Raw genomic sequence first — 22442 nt, forward strand, 5'->3', positions numbered from 1 at the left:
ATGGAAATATTATCAATCAATAATATTGCAAAAAAATTAAACACTGAAACATGTAAACTTTAGAAAATTAAATTTATTTCAAATTATTATTTTATTTGGATTGTAAATATATATGTTACATATAGTTACATGCAACTTTGCTTATGTTTTACTTCCATTTTTGTAAACATTTATATCTATACATGCATCTTTATCATTTTACCTATACAAGTTTTTCATATGTCTACTTACTTGATTAACACCTCTTCAAAGATAGATATGTGTCTAATTTGTCTCTATCTCTGAATAGAGATATTGTGTTGTACTTGAAAAATATTTAATGAATTATCAAAATCTGTAAAAGAGAAACTTTAAATAAAATTAAAAAATAGGCAATCTGACTAATCAAGGGACTTTAATAGCTCTGATTGTTATAAGAATCAATATGTGAAGACATAATTCATAGTATGAGTGTGTAGGGCTGATTCCAGGTTTTCATTTACTTCAGTTATAAAAGGACTTATGGAATAATACCCCAAAGATGAACTGTCCTTTGCTAAAAACAAAACAAAACAAAAAAAAAACAAAAACAAAACCTGTTATGCTTTTTCTCTAGACATATAGAAAACTTGGGTCACATGAGGTAAGTCCTCCACCCAACATTGTAATTTCACACTTCTGTATCTTGGATTCCTGGCAAATGTATTATTCATGTTTTTTTCCTCTTTTGAATATTTGTTTTCATTACTGAGTTTTCAACTTGGCCTGCTCAGCCTCCATGAAAGTAAGTTTTGTTTCTTAATATGCCAAGGCCTGTGTATCATTCTTCTATCAGATTATATTTCTTGGCCTTGAGTATTTCACTGCTTTTCCTTATTTTCTCCATTTATTATTTGATTTTAATTTTCCTTTTTGATATCTTGTTATATCATTCTCTTTCTATTGTTTTACTTCCTTTATCATTTAAAAGTTTCTAATTTTGTATCCTTACTGTCATCTCAAAGAAAATTTTGGGTTTGGTTTGTTTTCTAATTTATATACTCAACACTTGGGATCCCTGGGTGGCGCAGTGGTTTGGCGCTTGCCTTTGGCCCAGGGCGCGATCCTGGAGACCAGGATCGAATCCCACATCAGGCTCCCGGTGCATGGAGCCTGCTTCTCCCTCTGCCTATGTCTCTGCCTCTCTCTCTCTCTCTCTCTGTGTGACTATCATAAATAAATAAAAATTAAAAAAAAATTAAAATTAAAATATACTCAACACTCAAAAGGATTTAGAGATGATTGCATTTAATTTCCTCATTTTACAAATAAGGAAAAAGCCTCACATGTGAACACTCTGTGCTGAATAGCCATTCGGAGTGGGTAATGAGTTGTTCCCAGTCTGGTTCCACTTATCAACTATGCAATATTTTATTGCTTTTAAATATAAATATTTTTAAAGCATGTATTGATTATCCCCCAAAGAGCACATTTCGTGTTTAATATTTTACATAGATTTCCTTATTTGTTCCTTACAACAGCCTTGTGAGGTCATAGCATCTTAATTTTGTGGTTACACAGCTGACAGAATCAGAGGATGAAGCAATATCTCAAAGTGTTTTCCTAGTTTCTTTATTGTTTTTACTTTAACCATTTAGGTGCACATTCTTTTCTGCATTATTTATTTTGATTTTTCATTGCCTCCTGCAAGTCATTTAAACAGATGTTGACATCAAAGAATATTTAATAAAATACTGAAGTGCAGAATTGTGAAGAATAGCCAAATGAAGATGTTCATCCTTTCATCAGAGAAATTAAACTCACTTTAGAAAACAGTCTATGGAGTTCTCCAAATTGACATTCATTTTTAGCTTATACCATTTTAGAATGTTTCTGAAATACAGACGGCAAGCTGCAAATATTCCTTACTCACATAAATTATGGAGTCATTTTCTAGTGAAAACAGATAGTTGGAAATCTGTAACAAAATAAATGTATTTTGTTCTCATAAACAGTGATGCTGCAGGCTGTGATGTTTGTTCCCAAACAGGGATGATGGTTATTACCAAGAAATGGTTCAATTTGGTTGGCACTACTCTGTTTTGTCAAGTATGAAGAAAATAAAGAATATACTCACATTGTTTTGAGTAAAAGTTTTCTTTGAGAAGAATAAAAGATGTGATGTATAGACCTATTTGTTCCCTTATGAAGTAATTTTAAACATATTTTAGTTACATAGGTCCAATGCTGTTACCACTAGATGGGAAATGGGTTTAAACAGAATAACAAATATCTGAATATAAAGTTTTGCGTCATGGTAAGAAGGGTGAAACTGCTATGACTCTCAGAAAAGCAGAATCAAATTACAAGCCAATCATCTATAAGATCTGATTATTTAAAATTACTAAGTTAACTTAGGTAGGAGGGTTGTCCAACCTATGGAAAATACATTATAACCAGGAGTTAAATTAAGACTTTCTTTTTATTAGTTTATCTTAGTTATCTTCTGCTCATACCTCGTACTTAAATGAAAAACATAATGGACACACACACACAAAGAAACACAGAGAGATATGTATGGATATATATATAATCATAATCATAAAGCAATTGTGGAAAAATAAAAATATTAAAGGAATTGAACACATAAATCAAATCTACACTGTTATACCTCCTCACTGCCAGGAGATATTTATCAAAAAGAAAAATGGAAAAATATATGATTTTCAAATAGTTTTGGGTATTTATTGCAGATAATGTTCTTTCACTATAAATACACTGCACGGTATCATAAGAAAATAAACATATATGGGCAGCCCTGTTGGCTCAGCGGTTTAGTGTCGTCTTCGGCCTAGGGTGTGATCCTGGAGACCCGGGATCAAGTCCCATGTCGGGCTCCCTGCATGGAGCCTGCTTCTCCCTCTGCCTGTGTCTCCGCCTCTCTCTCTCTCTCTCTCTCTCTCTCATGAATAAATAAATAGAATCTTAAAAAAAATAAGCATATATAAATGTTGAGGGCAAATTGCTTACTTGCTTACAAAATTCTATTAATTTACATAGGCTATAAAATTACAGTTTTAGTTAGTTTTTTACATTTCTGGTCAATCTTTAAGGATAAAACAGTTAAAGCATGCAATTTTTCCTTTTTTATTAGCTGAGAAATATGTTTTTATTACCTTGTAAAATATATGAGTTCTCTATTTTTAATACCATGATTTCAAGATAAGCTAAATAGAGGCCAGGCCTATGCTGTTCATACACTTCTGAGCACTCTTACCACCCAAAAAGGCGAATAGATGTCTTCGTGTTTGTACTATAATCGCCTCTGTATTTTTATCACTTATTGGTAAGAACAATTTGCTACATAGCAATAATAAAACAGAATGTAATCAAATGTCACTATGGTCTGTTATACTGCAGTAATGTCAGATAAGAATAATAGGTTTCATAAAATGCTGGGCAAATCTTGGAACAACCTTATTCAGTTGGTGTTCAGATTCATGACCCAATAAAACTTATTCATATACATTTGGTGTACACACATTGATACACAATAAGCTATGTCTGTGATTTTATTTAATTGTATAGATTCTTTTCCCATAGTGGGTTATTGAAGGACTTTATTAAATAAGACTCCGTGAGCCAAAATCCCTCAAAAGATTTGAAATCATAAGTATAATAATAAGGAGAAAATCTATTTAGTAGTTTTTAATTCCAATGTCCTTTTCTAGAGGAGAAAAAAAAATCCCCAGTATTATACTTTATAGTCCCAAGATACAAGGTTTTCAATAGACTCATTAATGTCAGGAAAATTTAGGTGGTTATATAACATAAATTCAACGACAAAAGTGTCACTCTAGGCCTAAAATTGTTATGCCTACAGTCATCAGTACCCAAATTGTCCTTCACCTTCCAGGTTCTGTTGAAACTTTCAGAACTCAAACCCTGGCCTTCAGTCTGGTGAAACTCTAACCCCTTCCTTCTCCTGTGCTATCTGTATAGAGTGATACACAATGTATAGGAAGGAGATACCTGAATATGTCCCCCTCCCCCCAAATGCTTCAGTAAAAAGAGAAGGAAAGATTCATGAATTTAGGCTGTGAAGTTTCACTATGAAATTTTAGTGGCCGTTGTGTACAAAGTAAACAAATTTATTTATTTGTTTTTTCTATCATTTTTTAAAAAATTCTCTTTCATTTTTTCCTCCTGGTCTTCTGTTATCCTTTGTACAGGTTGCTTCTTCAATCCCTCCATGTTCCTGGTTTGTAGTTTTCTTAGCTCTTCTGCATATGAATCCTTCTGTAAGTTGTGCCAAAAGTATCATGAGAGACATTTTTCTTCTTCTTTGGCTTGAGGGTTTTGTCATTTTCATAGATAATTTCTAAAGATCATCTAATGCCAGATGTGTCCTCCTCAGAACCAGATCCAAAGAAGGCCCCATCTCTTCCAATTTGATCCTTGGTGTTCTGCAACCAGATTTCTTCAACACCAACTTATAGCTTTGGAAATAAATCTTCCCATTCAGTGCAGAGAAGTGCAGAACATATTCTAAACCAGCCAGATGGATATTTGTTACAGTGGGGCTTCCGAAGAAATCAATAGGAAGAATTTTCAGCCTTCTCTAGTCTTCTGTTTCATCAAAATCATCACCAGCAAATATTAATGTGGGTGTTTTTCCCTTAGGACATTTACTATTCTTAATATCTTTTAGAGAGGCAAACTTCCCAATACCTAATTCAATCATATCCAGCACATGGTAGTCTTATATGCGACCTATTACTAGATTATATGACCACTTCTTTACTGTGGAAACCAAACATAAATAAAGAACAATCTGACTTCTTTGAAAAGAATTCCAATGATGTCTGATTCTCAAATGGTCTTGTAATGTTTTTCTTTTCTTTCTTTTCTTTTTTTTTCTTTTCTTTTCTTTTTTTCTTTTTTTTTTAAGATTTTATTTTTTTCATGAGAGACAGAGAGAGAGAGAGGCAGAGACACAGGCAGAGGGAGAAGCAGGCTCCATGCAGGGAGCCTGATGTGGGACTCGATCCCAGGACCCCAGGATCACACCCTGAGCCAAAGGCAGAGGCTCAACTGCTGAGCCTCCCAGGTGTCCCATGTTTTTCTTTTTATACAGAACACCATACGGTTTTTTCAGTGCATACACATCTCTAAGTACTGTGTCACCATTAAATTTGCATTTCCCCCTTTAATCAGCATAGCATTTTTAATATTTTCACTGCGTTTCGGTTCTTTCCTCTCAAGGAATCTCTTAGCTCTTTTCGTTTTGGGCTTTACAACTCAATCCAAAGCGTCCATGGCTACCACAATGCGAACCGGAAGGAACGCCCAAAGTAAACAAATTTATAAGGTCAAACATGCTGTATAACATTTGGCATAAAGTTTCCTTTCTTCCAAGAAGAACGATTTTTAGTCTACGTTCCCAAACTCATCAACCTATCAGTGCCAATTCAGTTATATTCATGTGTGATTTGGAATGATGAGCAACACCATGGAGAGTTGTGGATTTGATGGTTTCTAGAAAGATAAAACTTTGCTTAAGTCATTCAGATTTAATTTAAAAAATTCATATTGTCTGATCAAACAAAATCTCTGCCTTCTAGATTCTTCAATATGTGACCTCTGAAGAGAGAAGCCCAGGGGATTTATTACTAAGACTGTAATCCTAAATATCCAAGTAGAACATAAAAACGCATCTGATCCCTCCCTGTATAGTAGAATAATGAATAGTAAAATAGGGGGATTTGCTCTTCTTCCAAGGCAAATGATCACTTTCGTACCCTGGGCTTGATGGGTATGTATGTATGTCCTCCAGGATGTTGTATTAGGAGTTTGAGGAGTAGCAATCAAAGGGAAAAACCAGGGCAAAAGCCATGCTATTCCGTGCCTATTTTGTCTTCATGAAATAAATACATGAATGTGGAGAAAATTAACTTTTGTTTGAAGAAAATGCTAGACTTCAGCTCTTTATCTAGTCTCCTGACGTCAAACTCCATCTAGATGCTAAAGACACCCATTTGAATGTCTCTGTCCTTGAACTCTCCCCTGAACATAGACTTATATAAACTGCTTAGATGCTATATTTAGTGAAGCACTAGTTAAACTGTCATAAAACAGAGACCCCATATTACACTGATGTAAGCAATCAGTTAATCTCTCTGATGGATATGATCAGGGTTAATAGGACAACTCATCACATTTAGTGATAAGAGAAACAGAGGAACACACATATTATTCTTTTAAGGGCACAATCTGATGCTGGCATAAATAATTTTCTCTTATACTCCATGGCCCATGACTAAGTCACATAGCTTTAAGAGAGGCTGAGAAATATCTCAGCTACATTCAGGAGATCTGTTCCTAGGGAGGAAAGAATGAATATGGATGGACTCTCAGTAGTTATCAGACAGCAGATATCCCATACGTATCTATAAGCTTAATATGCCCAAAAATGGAGCTCTTGATGTTTCCTTCTAAACATGCTTCCTCTATAGTTTGTCCCATTTTCTTGTAAATATGAGGTATATTCTTTGAGTTGCTCAAGATCAAAATCTTGGGGTTGCCTAGAATTCTTTTCCTTTTTATTGTTGTTGTTGTTCCTGACTTTAAATTTGTTCTGCCAGGAAATGTTGCCATCCCTTCATTCTATTAAAAAAAAATCATCTTTTATGTTTCTTTACCTCCTCAGCTTCTGCCATGGTCCCAACCTCATTTACTTCTCACCTGGATTGTTAGAATAGCCTCCAAACTGGTCTTCCTGTTACCAGCCTTGCCTTGCAATAGTCTATTCTGCACGCAGCAATGGCAATGCTGCTTTTCCAATTGTGAGACTCTTCTGCTCAGATATGCTCACTCTTAGTTAAATAGCTCAGAAGGCTCTACATGGTCTACCTCTTTCCTCTGAAAGCTTCAACCCCTACCCCCCTTCCCTCTCTGCATTCCAGCCAGACTGCCCTGTCCTCTTAGCTATTCCTCAAGCACACCAAACACCTTTCCTCTTCATGGCCTTTGAAGTTTCTATTCTCTTTGCTTGAAATTGTTAAATTGTTCTCTTATCCTGTTTCTGGTTTTGTTGTTGTTGTTGTTGTTGTTGTTGTTGTTGTTTGTTTGTTTTACTTCAAGCCACTTTTCAAATGATACTTTTTCAGAGAGACCTTTCAGATCAGGCCTGACTCTGACCATTGTATGCACAATGGTAAATATGCGAAAACCAACTACATTTCCACACATAAACAGAAGACACATAATTGATACTTCATGTATCTGACACCAATTAATTGGCCTTTCTTTCAAAGTGAGATTTCTGTTGTAACTTATTTATCTGGAATTGGAATTTTATATGTACACACATGTGTATATATCAGCTCTCTCTCACTTTTCCTTATTTTACTACATTTCATAAAACCTATATGTACAGTTTTTAAGTATGTAAGTACATATTTAAAACATGCTAAAATATTTAAGTGCACTGAACGTAGTAGTTTCCCCCAAATCATCAGTTGAGGTAGGCCATAGTCAGAATAGTGGCCCTTCAAAGATGTCCAGATATGAATCCCTGAAGTTTGTGATAGCTTATGTTGCAAAGGGGAATGAAGGTTCCAGGTAGAATTAAGTTTGCTACTCAGTTGACCTTAAAATATTAAGATAATTCTGGATTATCTGGGTGGGCCCAAACTAACCACAATGGTTCTTACAAGTCTAAGAGAGGGACAGGGAGAGAGTCTGAGTAATGGCAAATACAAAGGACTTGGTCTTATGTTGGCTTTGAAGGTCGATGAAGGGGCCAGAAGCCAAGGAATGCAGACAACCTGTAGGAGCTGAAGAAGGCAGATTCTTTTTCACAGCCTCCAGAAGCATTTGAGCCCTGCTGGCATCCTGATTTTAGCCCAGTGAGACCCATTCTAGACTTGTGACCACCAAAATTGCGAGATAATAAATGTGTTGTTTAAAGCCACTAGGTTTGTGATAAACTAATAAGAAACTAAGATTTTAAAGTTCAATATAATTTGAATATTTTTCTCAACTAAGGTATTTGCTTGAGTTGGTGATTCTTAAAACATCAATGAGGATTCATTCTTCTGTTCAATTACACTAATAAAATAGAAACAAGAAAACAAAGAACTTGCCTCACTTCATGCCTAATCTACTATAGAACCTGTTTTTCCATAAATGCTAATTCTGCATTTGTGAGGCAGTGTAATTGTTTTCTGTTGGTCAGTGACTACCAAATCTTTTAGTCTGACATAGAAAAAGTAGATTTGGGAACTACTTTTCTTTTACAGATTCCACAATGAAATTGTCTAAGTTTTATTTAAAACTGGTAAATGTAGTGAATACCAGAAAATTAGTAGAAAAATATGTTTTTATGAGTTCAAGTAAGATTTGTGATAATAAAATAGATCTAAATTTTGTGTTTTACTTCTTCAAAACCATTAATAAGCTGTAGGATAATATTGATCAAGCAATCATTAAAATTTATTTAGCACTGTGAGTCAAACACTATGCTATTTTATATGCATATATTATGCCTGTATGTTATCCTAGTGAAAAGCCTTTATGATAAATTCTAGAATAAGATAAATAAGATAAATATAGAATTCTAGAATAAGAAAACTAAGGCAAAGAAAAATGAGAAAAGATGCTTAAGGTCCAACAGCTAGTAAGTATTTTGGAGAAAGATCCTCCTAGAATTTCCAGCTAAGTATGTGTCCATTGTATGATTTAAAATCTTGAACTGCTATGAGTTAAACAATCTCAGGGAGATGGAGGGTTAGTGTTCAAGCATTTATATGAGCTCATTACTCTTTGAGTTTTCTGTGTTTACAGTTTTCCATTTTCTACATTTCACGAGAGTTAGTTTATGTTATGCTCTGGGTGCATGTCTGTGTGTGAGCGTGTGTTGCCTCTGCAGCTGCTGAACATGCACCTGCATCAGCCTGAATCCTGCTAAAACCCACTATTAGTGCATATTATCTGGGGGTACTTGGAATGGTATTTGCTTGCCTTTGACATTAATAGCTGACCCTAATGTTCCTTTATCTTTAAACAGCCCATCTTCTTTTTAGAATATTCTTCCTATAGGGCTATATTTAGCTAATAGTTTGATGTGTTGTCATTTTATTCTCCAACTAGCTTCGAGTTTTAGCAATTTAAAATCTGTTTGACATAATGAAAAACATGTCTCTAGGATATATTGGCAGTTGTGTTTCTTTTCTTGTTAAACCTGGTCATCCATACAACCAAGAAGATGAGCTTTAAGTAAAGGTGATATTTTCTTTTTTCATTGTATGTAATCAGTGCTGCAGAGCAAAAGATAGATATTTTTAACACAAACTTTTCTCCTGATCAATATGTTGTTTAGGAGAAAAATTAACCAGTGCCACAAATGGATAAAATATTATGTTCTGTGTTGAGTTTTTGTCTGTTTTCATTTTGTTTTTGTCAGTCACCTACATATTCATAGAGTACCCATTTCAATAGGAACTATGTATGAAACTTCAGTTATTTATTCAAGTACATGAAAGATAGTTAGAAAACCAACTACATTTCCACACATAAACAGAAGACACATAATTGATACTTCATGTATCTGACACCAATTAATAGGCCTTTCTTTCAAAGTAAGATTTCTGTTGTAACTTATTTATCTGGAATTGGAATTTTATATTTTGCTTAGATTCCTCTTTTTTCTTTTTTTGTCTCCAAGATCACTTTCCAGGGAATAATTCAAGCTGATTGAATCTGGCCAACTACTTTGGGATATGATGTTTAATTAACCATTCTAAAATAAAGTTGCAAATACAAAGCTTGATTTTATTATTTTAATTAGTCACATGATTAATTATTGGGAGCCTTCAAATCATGTTTTTGGAACTATGGGTGATAACATTTATCTTGCACTCAGGAATCTGATTGATTAGAATGAAGTGAGGGGAAATTGTAGGGGATTTGAAGGAAAAGAGATTTGTAAGTTATTGTAATAAACGGTGAAAAAAGAGAGCAGAGAATGTAATAGGATTATATGTGAAGCATTCTGGAAGACACTTTAATAGAATTATTTTTTAATATATTTCAATAAAATATGGTGTATGGATTGAAGTTACAGAGATAATTAGTTTCACTGAGTAAAATCTGTTATTTTCCTAAAACCTAGTAGTTAAGGTATATTTTAAATAATAGAAAAAATTGGTTTTAAATATAGTTTAAAACCACTTAAACTCTGAATTGGTTTTAAATAGAGTTGTTTCTCTTTGTTGCTCTTATTTCTAGCAGTTATATTACTATTGATTAAAATATCTAACTTTGAAAAAAAAATATCTAACTTTGTAATCTATGTTTTTTTTATTCCATGATAGTCTGATAATATATAAAGGGAAAATTGCTCGATTTTGAGACTTCATTTATTAATGTAGTAATATGCTTCATTTATTAATGTAGTAATATGCTTGATGACCAATCAATATGACTTGATTGGTCACAGGTATACAAAAATATTTGCTGAAAGATGGAAGATGAAATCAAACTTTCTAGAAAATTTCATAGCTCCTTTTTTCTTATGCCTATGTGGAACAGATACCATAGCTTAAAATAGTATTATATTTAAATTATTTGTATAATCACTTTATTATATGTCAGCTTTTACATATCAATAAATACTTTGTGCAGTATTATCTGGTGTGAAATAGGGACAAAATCCCAGAACTAATTGCAGATAGTAGAAATGTTTGTCTGTTATTTATTTGCTGTAATGTTTAGTGTTAAGGGGGAAAAACATCTCTTAAAATGTCACTAGACCTTTTCATTAGAAACAATTTCTACTTATTTATAATTTAATAAACATTTATTGACTGCTTTTGCAAGATAGGAGTAAAATCACTGTGGGGGCATATGAATAAACACATTCCAATTTATGCCCTCAAAGAAGTATATACTGTCCAACAAAGATGTCAGACATTTAAATTAAGCCTATAAATAAACAAAACAATACTGAAAAGGAGTGAGGGAATTGCATGCATATGAATTTGGAAGATGGTGAAACTTTCTAATTAAAAAAATCTATTTTGTAAATTCCAGAATCTAACAAAAATTATGACAAAAAATCAAACCAAGGTAGTACATAATTTCTGATAGAACCACACAATATTCTGTACCTATATTTCCAAAGGGTTGCATTTCGGTAAATAGAAATATATATATATATATATATTATATATTTATATAATATATATATATATATAAATTAAGTACTCTTGTTGTCTTTTGCCTTTACAAATGATGCTCATTGATACCACATCCTGTATTCATCTCTATAAGTGCCTGTATCAACTGGAGTTTTAATATCAAGGACAATAAAATATAGAAAAAAGTTATTAGGCTACAGGAGGCATCAGTTTTCTTTGACAATTCCAAAAATGCCAGATGTGTTCATAGTAATAAATACTCCCATTATGTGCAATACCTTTCACCTCTGAGACAATGATGTGGGAAAACACCACAGATGGCATCTGGATATGGGATAAACATCGTGCAAGTGGTGAGAAGGCCACGGTGAAAAGTATAGTTATGACAGTTATCCTTCGGCAGTCATTGGATGAGAAACATCCCCAGGTGGGTAATGCTTGCAGAAGGATATTTGGAGTGCTCCTTCAGGTTCTCTCCACGAGCTCCAACAGCAGGTCACTCTCTATTCGTGCCAGGATCAGCGCCCACACACAGTGTAACACCATGCACCTGTCATGCTTCCAGACAGGAGCTGATATATCTACTTACCAGACAGTCTCTTCTCTATCACAGAAAATGCCCATTTACAGAATGTAATTTCTATAAAAAGAGAGCAAAAACCCTAAGAGGTGAATAATATGAGGTTAAGAATAGCTAAATGAATCACCCAAGGTCACAGGGCCAGAGGCACATACTCTGATTTTAGTCATCAAGAACATGATCCTTCCACCTTTTTAGAGCAGCATATTTTATTGTTCATCATTTCTATCCATTGGTATGCCCAAATGAAAGGAAAAATATTAAAGAAATCCAAATTTATTTTGAAATAAAGAGATATTTGAGTATATAATATTTGTAAAACCAAACTGAGCTGCTTACTTGATTTTTAATAACCAATTCTTTCCTTTCCTCACCCCATTCACAGTGGAAGGAGTAAAGATGATCACATCATACATAAAGACGTGGATATTGTTTAGTCATTTCAATTTAGATTTGAGATACTGGCTTGAAAGATACACTTGAATTCTAATATATAACTTTAAAATGGAGGAAGTAATAGGTCTATAAATATTTCTTAGGAATATAGAAAATGCCACTACATTTAGGGCAATCCTGCTGATTAAACTTCAGTAATGGGTATTTGTATTGCTAGGAGGAAGCATTGGCAGTATCTAGTAAATAAACTAGGTTACTTATAAACAGTGAACATGTGACAAATCTTGGGGAGACACAGTCATTCTAAGTGCCCTAAGAGTTCATGTCCTCTATAAAGCCTTAGTAAGTTGCTAAATATAACACCAGGATTAGAAAATATAATTATCCCTCATCATGAATAATCTAAAGAGTCACCAAATCCTTTACTAAAGGGTAATCACTTAAAATATAGTTAACTGTGAAAAACTGACGTTTTAATAGGAAATTTGAGTTTGACTCGTTGACATCATTCTTTTATATTTCTACAAATACCTTTTTCTCTAAGTTCAGACTTTCAAAGAGCAATGAAGCTTGTTTTACTTCTATGTTTTACTATACTAGGAGAAAGGCAAAATGGAAAGTGTGTGTATATGTGTGAGTGTGTGAATGTGTGTGTGTGTGTGTGTTTAAACATAAAATAGTCATTAGACCCTGACTGGGCAGCAGAAAGGTTAAATGTTCAATCTGTTCTATTTTAAGATGTGAGAACAACTGCTTCCTCTGTGTTGATGTACTCTGAGATCCTAGCTAATACGAGGAGAATTTCTAATTGAGAATATAAGAGCCACTAACTTTTTTGAAGTTCTCTTTCTTAAATGCACCCTGTGTTTAGGAATCAGTTTGCGGTTCAGGATGCCTTTGGGTGTTTATATTTGGAAGACTGCCTGTGATGGAAAGCTCTAGCCTCGGATTAGTATGTCCAGAGCAACCCCTTCTGTAAGAATAGGCATAGGGCACTTTGTCTGCCGCAGATGATGTGAAGATTATACTCTGGTTTTAACAGGAGGCCTCAAGAGATTTACTTGCAGTAGACGATATAAATTAATGAGTTTGGTTAAGTTTACATTTCTGTTTACTAGGTAGCAATTTTTCGCCAATAATATAGCACTTGATTGGTTGTCAAGGAAAAACAAAAACATTAGACTTGACAACCACCACTTGCACTGCATCATATAGCAGGGATATAGGGATATAGCATTCTGTAATTCAGGAAAATAAATGATGATTTGTGGTAAACTCAAGTTACCAGAAATAGTGCCTTTTCTATTCAGGAATCCTGGAGACGAACTAGGTTCTGGTCTTGAGCCTTTCTTTAAAATTTATTCTACAACAAATAGATTACAGTTACTCATGTCAGTGGAGATACAGACAATTTTTAATCAATTTTAAATACCATAAAAAAAAAAACAGAGTGTACAATTTGCAGGTCTGTTTGGCAAAAGGATATATATCATTTAAAAAATTCTATAAACTGCTTTTTGCTTGGTTTTATCATTTCTATTTAAGGATAACAGTCTGCTAACTTGCTCTTCATTTCAACATTTAATAGGAAAAATATAATAAATGTCATACAAAATGTTACTGATGGGAGTATTATCTGAATTTAAAATATGATTTTAAAACTGAAATAAAAGACATATGACCTTATGAAGGCAGTTAAATCACTAATGCCATTAAGGAAATAGATGGATAAAGTGAAGGTAGCTTTAAAAATTTCCAGCCACAGATTCTATAGTCATTTTAACAAAGACAATAGGTGAAATGCAAGTGGAATTAATTTCTTGTGTGCTTATAAATTATTCTCTGACAGATGAAACTTTTGCTTGTAACGGCTAATCATTAGAACTTCCATGAATCTCATGAGTTTTGAATAAGTCTTGAATATATGTTTTGTCTTGCTTCTTATCTCTTTTCTTTCTTTTTTTTTTTTTCTTTTCTTTCTTTTAATTTTATTTATTCATGAGAGACACACACAGAGAGGCAGAGACATAGGCAGAGGGAGAAGCAGGCTCCATGCAGGGAGCCCGAAGTGGGACTCTATCCCGCCACCCCGGGATCACAAACTGAGCCAAAGGCAGATACTCAACCATTGAGCCACCCAGGTGCCCCTTTTCATCTCTTTTCAAATGCCCAAATTGATTCACATGATAATTTAGTAAATATTCACTGAGTGGTAGAGTATGTAAAGTATTAGACTAAATGTGGTTGAAGCCCATAAAAAGAAAAAAAAAGTAAATGCTGCATAGGGAAAGGAAATTTGAACATAATAGGTTGGATGGTTAAGTTTAAAGATGCTGGGTCTCTTGTGTTAATACCAATCTACAAATACATCTGTGAGTTTGTAATTTGAGGTCAGCAGGCCTCATACCTTGAACGATGGGCATGTGATTTCGACACAAGTGACTGACTACAGGACGTTTCCCCGGCAAAAGTAATTACTAATTCTATTCCCATTAGAAGAGAAATATAAATTAGTTAATGATTTTCTTTCCTTATCATTTTTAATTTAATGATCCTGAAAATGTTAGAGAGTTGTTTGCTCCTAGAATTACGAGAGAGTCAAACAGTGAAGTTTTTTAAGTCACTGTGTTGTGAAAGGTTAGCAAGTTTCTGTGGCTGTCCTAAATTAAGTGCAGAAAATGCTGTTTGAATAGATGTCAGATAGTTTTAGAAATACTTTCATACAAATCGCTTTTGTCAGTTACCTAGTAACTTACATTTATAATGTATAGAAACCTGAAGAAAATTTATTATGCCTTTATGATATCATTCATGGCAGTGTACTTCAGGTAATTTCCTAATTCTCTTGTGTTACAGGCACAAATTAAATATAAAAGAAGTGCCAATAAAATAACATGTTTAATTCAGTCATTAATCCAGTCATTCTCTTTATGCAGTGTTTTTCTCAAAATGATAAAACTACCTCACATTAAAAACTTTCATCCAGAAGACTTGAGGTAGATGAAGATCGACAATATCACTTTAAAAAGTTAAAGACATAATTCAGTTTAAAGGAAAATAGAAATAAAGTTTGCAATGTCATTTTTTAGGCTTATTTTAAAAGCTGCTCTATATTGAAAGGTGTTAATATGACCTCTCCATTTAAAAGTTTATTAAGCTTATTAGAAAAAAAAATCATGGATAAAGGCATTTTTAAAGAACAGGGTTGAGTCAGACAAGTAAAAGAGGATCCTGTGCATTATTTATCTTTAGGTTGAAACAGGGGCAAGGAAAGATGTCCCTCTGGGTCTAAACCAGAGGAGCTAGCACAGGAAAAAGAAATGGATATATGAGCCAGATTTTGCAGATTTGTTTCTATACACTTGCTTCTGATTTTTCACCTTATGAGGAATACTCTATTTATGTAATTCTTTTTTTCTAATATGCTTTATGATTTTATAGTCAGATGAAAATAGTCCTTCATATGCATCATTGTAAAGGTAAAATGCTATTGTTTAATTTATGTATATTCCTACTACACTAAATATCTGTGAATCTTTAGCAGCAGCTAGGAATAGTTTGTTTTTAGAATGGTATAACATGTGACAAATATGGCAATACTTTCATGAAATTAAGTCCATATTTGCTTAAAATAATTGTGTACATGTATGTTTTTGTAAGACTATAGTAAAGCATACTGTTTACTGTTGCTTATGTAATTTTTTTCTTTATATTTCTTTTATTTTATTAATGCTGTCTTGTATCTATCACAACAATCAAGAGTTTTAAACTTAGATAATGTTTATATAATGTAAAGTATATTTTGTAAAGATGTATTATAGTTTATACCATATTAAGAGAATGTAATTATAGGTCATACAGTATATACTGCTGAAGAATTTTCACTATTTAAATTATTGCTAAATCTCTAAGGTAGTAGTCTATCAAGTTGGAAGATTTGCCTAAGCAAATTAATTCTGTATATTTTGTTAATAAGGCCAAATGAATAGGATTGTAAATTGTGATGGGATTATGACTTCAAAGAGCAAATACCATTGGAATGTTGATTGCTGCTGAAAAAAATAGCTTTTCAAAATTATCCTAAAAAATAACTCAATCCAAACTTTTTTTTTTAATTATTTATTTATTTATTCAAGAGAGACACAGTGAGAGGCAGAAACATGCAGAAGGAGAATCAAGCTCCCCCCCAAGAATTCCGTGCAGGACTCGATCCCAGGATTCTGGGATCATGACCAGAGCCAAAGGCAGGCGCTCAACCACTAAGCCACCCAGGTGCCCCCTCCCCACCCTTTATTTTAAAGATCAATCCATACTTTTTTGATTTAATGTGTCATGTTAAACAGTCTTTTTCACATTTTGAGAAATTGATTGATTTTATATCTATGCATGTGTGTGTGTGTGCATACACGAAGTTTAGAAAAGTGATGTATATGATCGGATTGTCATTTAAATGAACAATTCTGGGTATTATTATTACACCAGTCTTAAGATTATAATTTTTTTAAGTAGGCCCCACACTGTGGAGCTCAACACAGGGCTTGCACTTACAACCCTAAGATTAACAGTCAGATGCTTAACCAGCAGAGCCACCCAGACACTCATTAAGGTTATAAATTTTTAGATAGATCACCTTGGCTTCTGTGTGGATGACAGGTTTCAGATACAAAAGGTAAAAATAAGAAGACCAGTTTAAAACTTACTGTAATAAAAAAAAAAAAAAAAAAAAGAAAACTTACTGTAATAGTAAGAGATAAAAGATGAGGAAAACTTGCACCAGGATGACAGCAGCTACATTTTGAAGGAAGAAAGATGTGCTAATGGACTAACTGTAGAGTGTAGAAGAGTATAGTTAAAGAGGATTATGTGGATTTTGTTGTTTTGTTTTTGATTTTTTTGGGGGTGGGTTGCTTATGCTTGAAATAATGAATTTATTAATTATGAAAGAGAAATTGATTAGGCTCAAGTTTGAAGAGGAAACCCAGGAGTTCAGTTTCAGATTTGTTAAACCCGGGATGCCTGTTAGACAAAATTACTCAAGAAGAAGTGAAAGGTCCGGGCTAGACACCTATTTCATCAGTCATCTATGTGTAATTGGCATTTGAAGGCATGAAGTGATGAGAACCTTTTTAATTTTTTGTTTATTTATTTTTATTTTTATTTAAATTAAATTTGCCAACGTATAGTATAACACCCAGCACTCATCCCATCAAGTGCCCTCCTTAGTGTCTGTCACCCAGTCATCCCATCCCCCCAACCTACCTTCACTTCTGCAACCCTTTGTTTGTTTCCCAGAGTTAGGAGTCTCTCATGGTTTGTCTTCCTCTCTAAAGCTTCCCCACTCAGTTTCTCTCCTTTCCCTTATGGTTCCTTTCTCCTATTTCTTACATTCCAAATTTAAATGAAACCATATGATGATTGTCCTTCTCCCTTGGATTGACTTATTTCACTCAGCATAATACCCTCCAGTTCCATCCACATCGAAGCAAATGGTGGGTGTTTGTCGTTTCTGATGGCTGAGTAATGTTCCATTGTATATATACCACATCTCCTTTATCCATTCATCTGTCGAAGGATGTTGTGGCTCCTTCCACAGTTTAGCTATTGTGCACATTGCTGCTATGAACATTGGGGTGCAGGTGTTCTGGAGTTTCACTATATCAGCATCTTTAGGGTAAATACCCAGTAATGCAATTGCTGGGTTGTAGGGTAGCTCTATTTTTAACTTCTTGAAGAGTCTCCACACTGATTTCCAGAGCGGCTGTGCTAGCTTGCATTCCTGATTAGAACCTTTATGTGAGTGTAGAGAAAAAGAGTCTATAATGACTGACCTTGGACATGCCAACAATAGAGAGGTGGGGTGGGAACACAAAAGGAAACTGAATGAGTGACTAATGAAGACTGGGCAAATATGTCAACTGTTCATGAGAGATCAAATAGGATGAGACTAGACAGAAAAAATAGCCAATTGACTAAGCAGTGGGTCATCTGTGACCCTAATAAGAGTTGTTTTATGGAAAGTATAAAAATTTTGATTAGAATAAGTTCAGCATAGGCTCCTGGTTGCAGTCAGTTTAGTGTCCAACTCTTGGTTTCAGCTCAGGTCATGATCTCAGAGTCATGAGATTGAGCTCTGTGTCGGTCCCCACTCTCAGCACAGAGTCTGCCTAAGATCTTCTTTTCCTCTCCTTCTGCCCCTCCCCTGATACACGTGCTCTCTTTCTCCTCTAATATAAATAAATAAATCTCTAAGAAGAAAAGGTTCAACAGACAATCAAAGGATCACAGGGCAAACAATGAGTGTAGTAATTCTCTAGTGAAACTATGATATAAAGGAAGCAGAGCAGTAGAGAAACATCTGGAGATATATGTGAAGTTAAAGACGTGAATGTATGAATATGGAAAATATTATATTTGTTAAAGAGTCATTAGAGTGAACAATTGATAATGTAAGAAAGAAAGGGATGATTCTTAAGTGTCATAAATTGGTGAGAGGGTTCGGGAAATAGATACGGGTTACATGATAAAGTCAGTCCTAGAGCAGTGTATATTACTTCCAGCTCACAGTCATTTGGTCAGAACTTAGTCACATGGTCTCAAATAACTCCAAGGAAGGCTGGGAAATATAATCTGATTGTTTATCCTGTAATAAAGAAAACAGGATTAGTGGCCATACCTGGTTATCTCTATCATTGGAATGAACGGATCCTTTATTTTCTTATACCTTTCAAAATTGTACTGAGTATCCTTGGTTTTTTTGTTTTGTTTTGTTTTAAAAGATTTTATTCATGTGTGTGTGTGAGAGAGAGAGAGAGGCAGAGACACAGGCAGAGAGAGAAGCAGGCTCCATGCAGGGAGCCTGATGTGGGACTTGATCCCAGGACTCCAGGATCATGCCCTGGGCTGAAGGCAGGCGCTAGACTGCTGAACCACCCAGGGATCCCCAAAATTGTACTGAATATCTTTGATATGCTAGTTTAGCAACTAGGCAATTGAGGTTAGTCTGATTTGATTAATTTTTACAGAAATTATGTTGGACACTAGTAATTACTATTTCTTTTTCTCTGTGTTCTCAAATGATTCTTTAAATTATCCATCTTAGTCTATTACTCAGTGATATAGTTTATGAAATATGACTTCTCCCCATCCTTTTTGAAAATTGAAGTAGCATTTACTCACTCCTAGTATAATAAGATAACTCCAATTTTCTGTGACTGCTGCAGAATCGCCAACAGAAGTTCAGTTTCATTAAATAAGGCTATCATTGCCCTGGGCTATAACTCAGTCATGGCAAAAGATTTAAACCCCTTTAGCAGATTTGTTTTTCTTCAAATTGTGTATCACAGCTCACCAGTGGTTTGTGAAATTAATTTAGTGAATCTTACCTCATAAATGAAATAGAATAAAAATGGAATTGTGTATAGTAAAGACGTGGAAGCATGTGGTAATGTAGTAATGACCAATATCTATCTCATTGAACTTATGAATATGAACACACATACAGATGCATATATCTTTTTGAATCAATGTTTTTATTTTCTTTGGATAAGTAGCCAGAAGTGGAATGGCTGCATCATATAGTAATTCTATTTTTTATTTTTTGAAGAACCTTCATACGCATTAAAAAAAAAATAAGTGAGTTCATGTTTACTCTGAACTTCTTGAAGTTCTAGTTAGCTTAACATATGATTATTTTCTAGGTTTCTTTTCTCATTCATTTTTATGTCAACAAATTCCTATTGATTGTCTTCCATGTGCTATGCATTATTTTTGTTGTTGAGAATAGAATGGTTTAAGGAAAGTGAAAAAAATTGTATTCTCATGGAATATTTTTAGGGCAAAGAGAGATATAAAGGCTAAGAAAAATGTCAGAGAAAATATAGTAACTGGTTGGGTGGGACTCATAATTTTAGATAGTATGGAAAAGTAAAGTCTGATAAAAAGGGTGTATTTGAATTAACATCAGAAAAAGCAAGAGAGAACACATACAGATACCTTCCAGGAGTGAGTTCCAGAATGAAGCAACAGAAAGAGCAAATGCCTAATAAGACATAATCTAAAGAAGAATTCATTGGTCTTTGCAATAAAAGCAAAAACAGGGATCCCTGGGTGGCGCAGCGGTTTGGCGCCTGCCTTTGACCCAGGGCGCGATCCTGGAGATCCGGGATCGAATCCCACGTCAGGCTCCCGGTGCATGGAGCCTGCTTCTCCCTCTGCCTGTGTCTCTGCCTCTCTCTCTCTCTCTCTGTGACTATCATAAACAAATAAAAATTAAAAAAAAAAAAAAAAAAAGCAAAAACATGTTTTCACCAGTTTGTCTTCTATGCTTTATATGATTGGAATTAGAAAAAAATATTCAATTTATGGAAAATGTCTTAATAAGATTTAATTCTCCCATCATAAGATTATTCTAACTGGCACATAATTTGTTCTCTGTAATTTGCCTTTCTCTACAATACTGAAAAATAAAATTCAATATTAGAGTACTGACATGAAACTTAAAGACATTTCATTAAAAACCATTTTGATGATTCTGAATCTGGTGAAACTCACTCCAGACTTAAAAAAACATCAGAGCAGTAGTTTCTTTATTGTCTCTACAGATCTTCCATTATTCTTTGTTCTATCTGTTTTCTTTAATAGGTTCAATTTCAGAATAGATATTATTCACTCAAACTAAAGATCCAGCTTTTCTGATGAAAGGTTCAGAGATTCATTTATTGGCTTCCTTTCAGGCCTGGAAGGGGAGATGTTAACCTTTGGCCTCTCTCTGGTATAATACATGAGTTTCATTTTTCTTTTATTTGTCATAACAAATTATAATTTGTAGTTAGGCCTTCCTTGGAAGATTATGGCCAGATTGAAATTGAAGAGATGTTTTAGGCCTCATTACCTTTGAAAGAGTTTTAATTTTCAATGTCTTTTCAGTAAAAAATCTATAATATAATAATCATTTTTAAAAGATTAAGGAGAATTAAATGCATTTTTAAAATTATATATTTAACCCATTGCCTGAATTGATATTAATAAAATTAATCTGTTTCCCTTATTTATTTTGTCCAAATAAATAAATAAATAAATATTTTTTTAATATTTCAAGAAAAGTGAAATAAAGTAGCATATTACTGTTACTCTAATTTTATTATGCTTTTTAATTTCTTTTAGCGTTTGTCCTACATAGCAGGAAAAAGAGAGAGAGAGAGAGAGAGATGTCGTGTTATGGTTAATTTGTTCAGCTTAATCTAATTGGGGAATTACAGCCTTCACCATAATATCTGTAGATATTAACTGGTGATTGAAAAACTGGGTTGATGAAATGGGACAAATAGAATATAGGAAAACTTCATGCTCTGGACAAATAGGTGTTACCGGCAGAAGGACAGTGAAGTCCTACAAATTTTATCGGCATCTTGAAAATGGACACACTTAGATGGTTTTGGTTAGACCTTATTAATATCTAGGGGTTCCCCCTGGGCAAGATCATCCTTTTGGAAGAAGGTTCTGGGTTTATAATCTGGATTTAGAGGTCAGAAACTTAGATTGGACAAGAGCCAAAAGTAGACAGTTCATTTATGATGATAGAGCACAAGTAGGCAATAGATGCTGAGAGCATACTTTCATAGTCAGGGTTTCAGGATGTAGGAAGGAGTACTAGATATTGGAGAGACAACTAGGCATGGCAAGTTTCAGAGTGCAAGGTAGCTATTACAATATTAAAACTAGAGAGAAAGAAGGGAATTGGTTAAGAAGGGAAACAGTAACACAGGCTTAACTTCTAGGAAATAACCTAAAACAGGAAGAATATGTGAGTTGAAGAGATAAATAGGAAGGTTACAGGGATCGGGTATCCAGAGTAAGGTGGACCTGGAAGCAAGCACTTCATTTAAAAAAAAAAAAAAAAAAAAGGAAATAGAGTGAAAGGGAACTGAGAAACTTGTAATAGATGAAACTCTAATAGTGAAAAGCATTCATGTTTATATTTTGTTATTTCAGAAGGCAGAATTTAGAGCCAATAGGTACAAACCGTAAGAAGATATATTTTAGTTTCAATTTTGATCTAATTACCTCTGTTTAATGCTATATAAAATTTGAATTAGAGACCTTACCAGGGAGTGAGTCCCTCATCAATAGGATTAAATAGGCTGTAAATAGGCTGTATTGTCACTTGTTAAGTGTTAGCATATTGAGATTTTCTATAATGTATAGAAGGCACAAGAAAATCTTCCAACTTTTAAAAGAATAGTATATATTTTTTTTGGCTGGGAGACAGGGCAAAAGAATGATCATCAGGTATCACAACCCAATACAGA

At 33.9% G+C, this 22442-nt stretch overlaps 1 protein-coding gene and 1 pseudogene across 4 annotated transcripts in view; one reads left to right on the forward strand and one right to left on the reverse strand.

The window, feature by feature from the left end:
* Positions 1-22442, forward strand: part of ERBB4 (erb-b2 receptor tyrosine kinase 4) — a 1095199-nt gene that overhangs the window by 615998 nt on the left and 456759 nt on the right. The gene's annotated exons all lie outside the window — the stretch shown is intronic.
* LOC112922432 (ribosome production factor 2 homolog) lies at positions 4114-5277 on the reverse strand (annotated as a pseudogene).

This window comes from Vulpes vulpes, chromosome 16 (assembly GCF_048418805.1).
Source record: "Vulpes vulpes isolate BD-2025 chromosome 16, VulVul3, whole genome shotgun sequence".
NCBI lineage: Eukaryota > Metazoa > Chordata > Mammalia > Carnivora > Canidae > Vulpes > Vulpes vulpes.